Below are 7316 nucleotides of genomic sequence, written 5' to 3' on the forward strand. Positions count from 1 at the left end.
ACAAACACATTTCCCTTCATGAACAATCACACCCGACCCTGAGCAGGGCACGAGAGGCCAGGACAGATTCAGGAAGAACCCGAAGAGGCCATTCCTGTTCGTGCTCGAGTTCTAACCCAGCACACAGTCCTTCTTTCCCAGACCTTTCACAAAACTGAAACATGAGCAGGAAAAGGAAAATCTTTGGCCAGATGTGTGTAGGAGTTTTTAAAAATCCTATTTAGAAATGCAGTGGTGGAAATCTATCGCAGGACCCCCCAGCTTGAGACAGTACCTTCCTGTGGTTGTCCCATGATATGCTTGTGTTCCCGCCACGTGGGGTAAAAGCTTCTTGAGCACACTTGTCAAAACAAGTGTGCTCAAGGGTTGGGGGACTTGTCTCCAAGCACCGATTCCAAAAAGGATTCCCTTTTCAATGTCCAATATAAGTATTCTTGGCTTTCTATACCTGTTCTTGATAATCCAATAGTTTTGGTTCTCAGATTCTTCTATTTCAGATCCATAAACAAACAGCAGAACACAGTGATTCAGGTCTTCACTGCTGCGGTTTAGAGCATTATAAATGCCTGAAAGTAAAATCTAATGTTGGGCTGAGGTTTCCCATGTGACCTGGGGTAGTGACAGCTTATCAGCCTATCAGCCACAGTAAGGGAGATGTATCAAAATTCAGTTGCACTATAAATCCAGCTAAGATTAAAAGTCAGGCAGTTTTGTTTAGGTAAACTAGGGGTTTAGGCCCTCTCTGATATTAGCAGAAACACAAAGTGTCACAATCTTTTTGTAAACAATAGTCAAGAGGCATAAAAAAATAACTCTTGTGATTCTCCTTATGGAGAAACACAGAACACAAAATGACTTGCCTAAGGACCCTTTCCAGTGTTAATCTCAGTAGTAACATTCTTTAAAATTTTTTAAGGTCTAACAACTGGAAAAAAGTAAAGCATGCTATACCAATCAAATTATGTAGCCATTTCAATATATTGATAATGTATTTAATATCATGGGGATTTGGATCTGGTCATGACAGGTGGAAACAATAGGCATAAATGGTATGGGTGCAGGATGAACTGTGTGAAATCCACAGCCCCCCCTCCCAATTTCTACATTGAATTCTGCATACCGTAGTGTCACTCCCGCTGTATCTTAGGGTGGTTTTCTGTTTGTTCTACCTCTATTTCTCCATAGACAGATGCGTACCCTCTTTATAGAACCGGAAGGATTCCAGGCTTGCACGGAGAGCAGCAGGGACGGGCCCCACAGCTGCCACCACCAGCACAAGGGACTCCTCCTGCGGAGGCATGCTCACCGGGCCGGTGGCGTTGGCAGCAGGATGCCCGGGTCTGTATGTGCAGAGTCTGTCCTTTCAGAGGGAAAGAGGAAGAGACTTGATCACTACATCCACCTCCTGGGGAGCATGAACTCAAGACAGCTTACAGGTGAGTGATTTCCAAGCCAAATTTGTCGTAAAGCATCCCAGGAGCTGAAATGCTATTGGTTGTTTTGAAATTGAAAAACTACCTTGTATGTGTTCAATGAATTATTCAGGGTCTACGTGTCCTTAAGAACTGGTTCATTCCAGAGAAATCTGTACCCTGTAGAGAATGGTATGTATGTCTCCCTGTAACACAGAAATAAAAGTAGTCATGGGGTCCCCACTGAGGCATGCACTGTGCCTGGCTTGTCTGGTTTAATGACAGTCCTGACAGTTTGCAAGTCAAGGGTTCACCATTTTTTTTTTTTTTTAAAGATTTATTTATTTATTTGACAGAGAGAGATTACAAGTAGGCAGAGAGAGGCAGGCAGAGAGAGAGAGAGGAGGAAGCAGGCTCCCTGCTGAGCAGAGAGCCCCATGCGGGACTCGATCCCAGGACCCTGAGATCATGACCTGAGCCGAAGGTAGCGGCTTAACCCACTGAGCCACCCAGGCGCCCAAGGGTTCACCATTTAAAATGTGAGTATTGTGGGCACCTGGGTGGCTCAGTGGGTTAAGCCTCTTCCCTCGGCCCAGGTCATGATGTCAGCAACCTGGGATTGAGCCCCTCATGGGGCTCCCTCCTTGGTGGGAACCTGCTTCCCCCGCTCCCCTCTGCCTGCCTCTCTGCCTACTTGTCATCTCTGTCTGTCAAATAAATGAATAAAATCTTTTTAAAAAGATAAAATAAAATGCAAATATTAAACATGGTATCTGTGTTCTTGAAAAGCATGTGACTAGGAGCAGAGCTGGACGGAGACACGTGAAAAGCTCCACTGACCCCTGGACGATATGGATAGGATTCCTCTGAGTCTAGGCCTCCGTTGTTCAGAATATACTGGAAGGCATAATTCACCAGGCCAACAGGGCAGCCCTCACTGCCTTGAGACCAAGAATAGTCCAGCGGGTTCCGCACACTCAGTGACACAATTTGGCCTGTTTTCCAGAACCTGTGTACTTCGAGGGCACCGGCTTCCCTAAAAGCCCAGCCAGAAGCACATGGACTCTGAAACCAAATTAGAAAGCTCTCAGCTTAAACAACAAACAGCAAGGCTTTGCCAACAGCCCATGAATCTTAAAACTCTTGTAAAACACAGCGAGGGTGTGTTGTTCCCCAGCAGGGACCCATCGAAGACCTGCTGTTTTCTTTTCGGCTTCCCTTTTTTGGTGAGAAGGGATCCTTCAGACTCACAGGACTTACCCCGGCTGCCTGTCTCCTGTCCACAGGTACAATGAAATCAGCAAAGAAGGGTATTTCAAACACTTTCCCCTCTATGTCCTTCTGGATTTTAATGTCGTTCATCATGTGTCTGAATTCTTCATTGGTCTTCAAGGAAAAGAAAGTAGAATGTTGACAAGGATGAGAATTCTTTGGCGAAGTACCAAAGAGAGAGAGAAGAAAAGGTTCAGGAACCCCAGCCGCCCTCACCAGGTCACCGACGCATTCACTGCCATTCGAGCGTTTTCCGATTCCTCCCCCACACTGCTCTCCTCTGTCTTTCACTCTAGAGACAAACATATAACCTACAATTTTTATTTCTATTTAAAGCCAACTCACCTACTCGAAGTGGATGTGCTCACAGAGAGGAGGAGGGGTCTGGACCAGGGCTGGGCTGATGCTCCAGGAGCTACTCTCCAGCAACCACACAGCAGGACATCTGTCCCCATCATTCACAGTCACTGGGCCCCGTTTCCTCTCTGGGTAAGATCGGCTTCCAGAGGCTACTCTCTGTAGTGAACTCCCACCAGCGTGGATGTTCTCTGTGGGGCCCTCCCGACAGCTTAGATGTTCCCAACCATGCCATAGAGTTTCCCATAGGTTGCCTTCCATTGGATCCATTGAGCATCTAAACTTCGACCAAATTTTGTAGTAGCTGAGACTATTCCCAAGCAAAGCAGAGGCAGGAAGAGAAAAGGACGCATATTTCAAAACCTAGAAAGGGAAAAGAAATGAGCATCTGAACAGACCAATCTGTGTAAAAAGCCATCCTCTTCTTATGAGCTGTTAGAGCCCCTAGAATGGACTAAAAGCATTGACTTTGACTTAAGCCTCCCAATATATACACAAGGACGGGACTGGCCCCACCAGTGGGGGGAGGGGGTCCTCACCTGATTGTAGCTCTGCAGGTGTGACAGCAGGTGTGGCTCCTAGGGGGTTCTCTGATGTTGGGCTGTGGCTTTAAGCTGGTTCATCGAAAGCCCTGGGGTTTGGCCTGGCTGGTCTTGCCCACAACACCTGGGCACACTGTGATCCTGTTGGTTTTGCTTTTGTTGGCCAAGCCGATGACTTCTATTCTGATGTTTTCTTGATGATTAGATCTTGTTTTTAACAGAACAAAAACATCTGGACAATTGTGTAGACTTGTATCCCTACCTTAACTGGTTTGACTAAAAACAGTGATTCAGTTAAGTGACCAATGAGTTCGCAATGGTCTGGCTTACAAAAACAAGTCTATGCATATTCAGTAAGGAAATGGATGTCCAACTCCCGTTAACTGCTGTCATGGTAAGACAAGAAGGAAGTGGGCCATAGAAGTGCATTGAAATGTATTTCGTGATCGCATGCTATCTACTATGTGTCTAGCACTGGGAAAAATAATCTGTATTTTTAGACATTTTTCTTACAACTCAGGATTCCAGAATCCTGCAATAAAGCAATAGCACAATGAAGTGCTATTAAAATTTAAAGAAATTTTTTGGTTTCCCATTGCATACACAAGTCATGTTTTCCCTCTACTGTAGTCTATTTAGTGTGCAATGGCTTTATGTCTAAAAAATGCACAGGCATTAATCAAAAACACTTCATTGCTAAAAAGTGCTAACCAAAACCATGTTTCAGCAAACATGATCGTTCTGCTGGTGGAAGGTCTGTGCCCATGTTGACGGCTGCTGTCTGATCACGGTGGTGGATGCTGAAATTCGGGGTGGCCCTGGCAGTTTCTTAAAATAAGACAACAGTGAAGTTCGCTGCAATCGCCTTCTCTGGGGCATGCAATGCTGTTTGTTAGCATTTTACCCACGGTAAAACTTCTTTCCAACAGAGTCCCATGCCCTATCACAGCTTCATCAACTCCGATTATGTAATATTCTAAGTCTTTTGTGGTCAGTTCAATGATCATCATAGAATCTTCACCAGGAGAAGAGAATGCTTTTCCATCTCCAGAAACCATCTTTTTGTTCATCTAAGAAGCAGCTCCTTATCTGTTCAAGTTTTTTTTGTACACATAGGATTTTATTTTATTTTTATTTTTTCATATAACATATAATGTATTCTTGGTTTCAGAGGTAGAGGTCAGTGGTTCACCAGTCCTGTATAACACCCAAAGCTCAGTGCACCGCGTGCCTTCCCTCATGGCCATCACCCAGTCACCCCATCCTCCCACCACCCCCAGCAACCTTCAGTTTATTTCTTATGATTACGAAACTCTCATGGTTTTTCTCCCTCTGTGACTTCACTTTCATTTATTTTTTCCTCTTTTCCCCTGAGATCCTCTGTTTTGTATCTTAAATTCCACATATCAGTGAGATCATATAACTGTCTTTTTCTGATTGGCTTATTTTACTTAGCATAATACCCTGTAGTTCCATCCAGCTCGTTGCAAATGACAAGATTTCTTTCTTTCTTTTTTTTTTTATGGCTGATATATATAGATAAAGAGATACAGACAGATATAGATATATAGACATAGATATATATCTAGATATTTCTAGATACATTGATATTTAGAGATTATATAGATATATAGAGACATATATAGAGAAATATAGATATATATCTAGATATCTGTGTCTATGTATCTGTATCTGTCTGTATCTATATATCTATCTATAGATATATATCTATATATCTTTGCTGTGCAAATGCTTTTTATCTTGATGACGTCCCAATAGTTCATTTTTGCCTGTTTCCCTGGCCTTTGGAATGTGTCTGACAGAGGCGCCTGGGTGGCTCAGGGGGTTAAAACCTGTGCCTTTGCCTCAGGTCATGATCCCAGGGTCCTGGGATAGAGCCTCGCATTAGGCTCTCTGCTCAGCAGGGAGCCTGCTTCCTTCTCTCTCTCTCTCTCTCTCTCTCTCTCTCTCTCTCTCTGCCTACTTGTAATCTCTGTCTGTCAAATAAATAAAATCTTAAAAAAAAATAAAAGAGGGAGAGATGTGTCTGACAAGAAGTTTTTATGGCTGCGGTCAAAGAGATTGCCACCTGTGTTGTCCTCTAGGATCTGAGGGATTCCTGTCTCACAGTTAGGTCTTTCATCTGTTTTTGAGTCTATTTTGTGTGTGGTATAAAGAGATGGCCCAGTTTCATTCTTCTGCATGTGATTATCCAATTTTCCCAGCACCATTTTTTGAAGAGACCGTCTTTTTCCCACTGAATAGTCTTCCCTGCTCTTGTCAAAGATTAGTTGACCATTCCATTTCTGAGTTCCTATTCTATTCCATTAATCTATGTATCTGTTTCTGTGCCAGTACCATACTGTCTTGATGATTACAGCTTTGTAACAGATCTTGAAGTCCAGAATTGTGTTGCCACCAGATTTGGGGGTTTTTGTTCTTTTCTTTTTTAGATGTTGTTTTCTTTTTCAACATTTCTTGGCTATTCGGGGTCTTTTCTGGTTCCATACACATTTTAAGATTATTTTTTCCACTCTCTATGAAAAGTTAATGGTATTTTGACAAGGATTGCATTGGATGTATAGATTGTCCATGGTACCATAGACATTTTAACAGTATTTGTTTTTCCAATCCATGAGTATGGAACATTTTTCAATTTCTTTGAGTCTTCCTCAATTTCTTTCTGAGTGTTCTATAGTTTTCTGAGTACAGATCCTTAACCTTTTGGGATAGGTTTGGGATAGGCTTTTGGGATGTGTTTCTTGGTGCAATTACAAATGGGATTGACTCCTTAATTTCTCTTTCTTCTGTCTCATTGTTGGTGTATAGAAATGCAACTGATTTCCGTACATTGATTTTATATTCTGCCAATTTTCAGAATTCTTGTACGAGTTCTAGCAATTGGGGGTAGAGTATCATGTCATCTGCAAAGCCGAAGAGCTTGATTTCTACTTTGCCAATTCGGATGCCTTTTATTTTTTTTTTGTTGTCTGATTGCTGAAGCGAGGACTTCTAGTGCTATGTTGAATAGCGGGGGTGATAGTGGACAGCCCTGCCATGTTCCTGATGGTAGGGGAAAATGTATCAGTTTTTCCACATTGAGCATGACACTCACTGTGGGCTTTTCATGTATGGCTTTTATGATTGAGGTATGTTCCCTTTATTCCTACACTGTGACGTGTTTTAGTCAAGAAAGGATCTGCTCTTTGTCACATGCTTTTTCTGCATCTATTGAGAGTATCATATGGTTCTTGTTCTCTTTTATTAATGTGTTGTATCACATTGATTGATTTTTGGATGTTGGGTCAAACTTTGCAGCCCAGGAATAAATCCCACTTGGTCATGGTGGATAATCCTTTTAATCTACTGTTGGATCCTATTGGCTAGAATTTTGGTGAGAATTTTTACATGTTCATGTTCATCAGGGATATTGGTCTGTAATTCTCCTCTTTGATGGGGTCTTTGTCTGGTTTTGGGATCAAGGTAATGCTGGCTTCATCCACTGAGTTTGCAAGTTTTCCTTCCATTTCTGGAGTCGGACGCCTGTTCCTTCCTCCAGATTAGGGAAGTCTCTCCTATAATTTGCTCCAGTATACCTTCTGCCTCTCTCTCTCTCTTTCCTCTTCTTCTGGGATCCCAATTACTCTGATATTGTTTTGCTTTATGATATTACTTATCTCTCGAATTCTCCCTTCATGATCCAGTAGTTGTTTATCTCTTACTCTCAGCTTCT

Source organism: Mustela nivalis (genome assembly GCF_964662115.1).
Source record: "Mustela nivalis genome assembly, chromosome: 13".
Classification (NCBI taxonomy): domain Eukaryota; kingdom Metazoa; phylum Chordata; class Mammalia; order Carnivora; family Mustelidae; genus Mustela; species Mustela nivalis.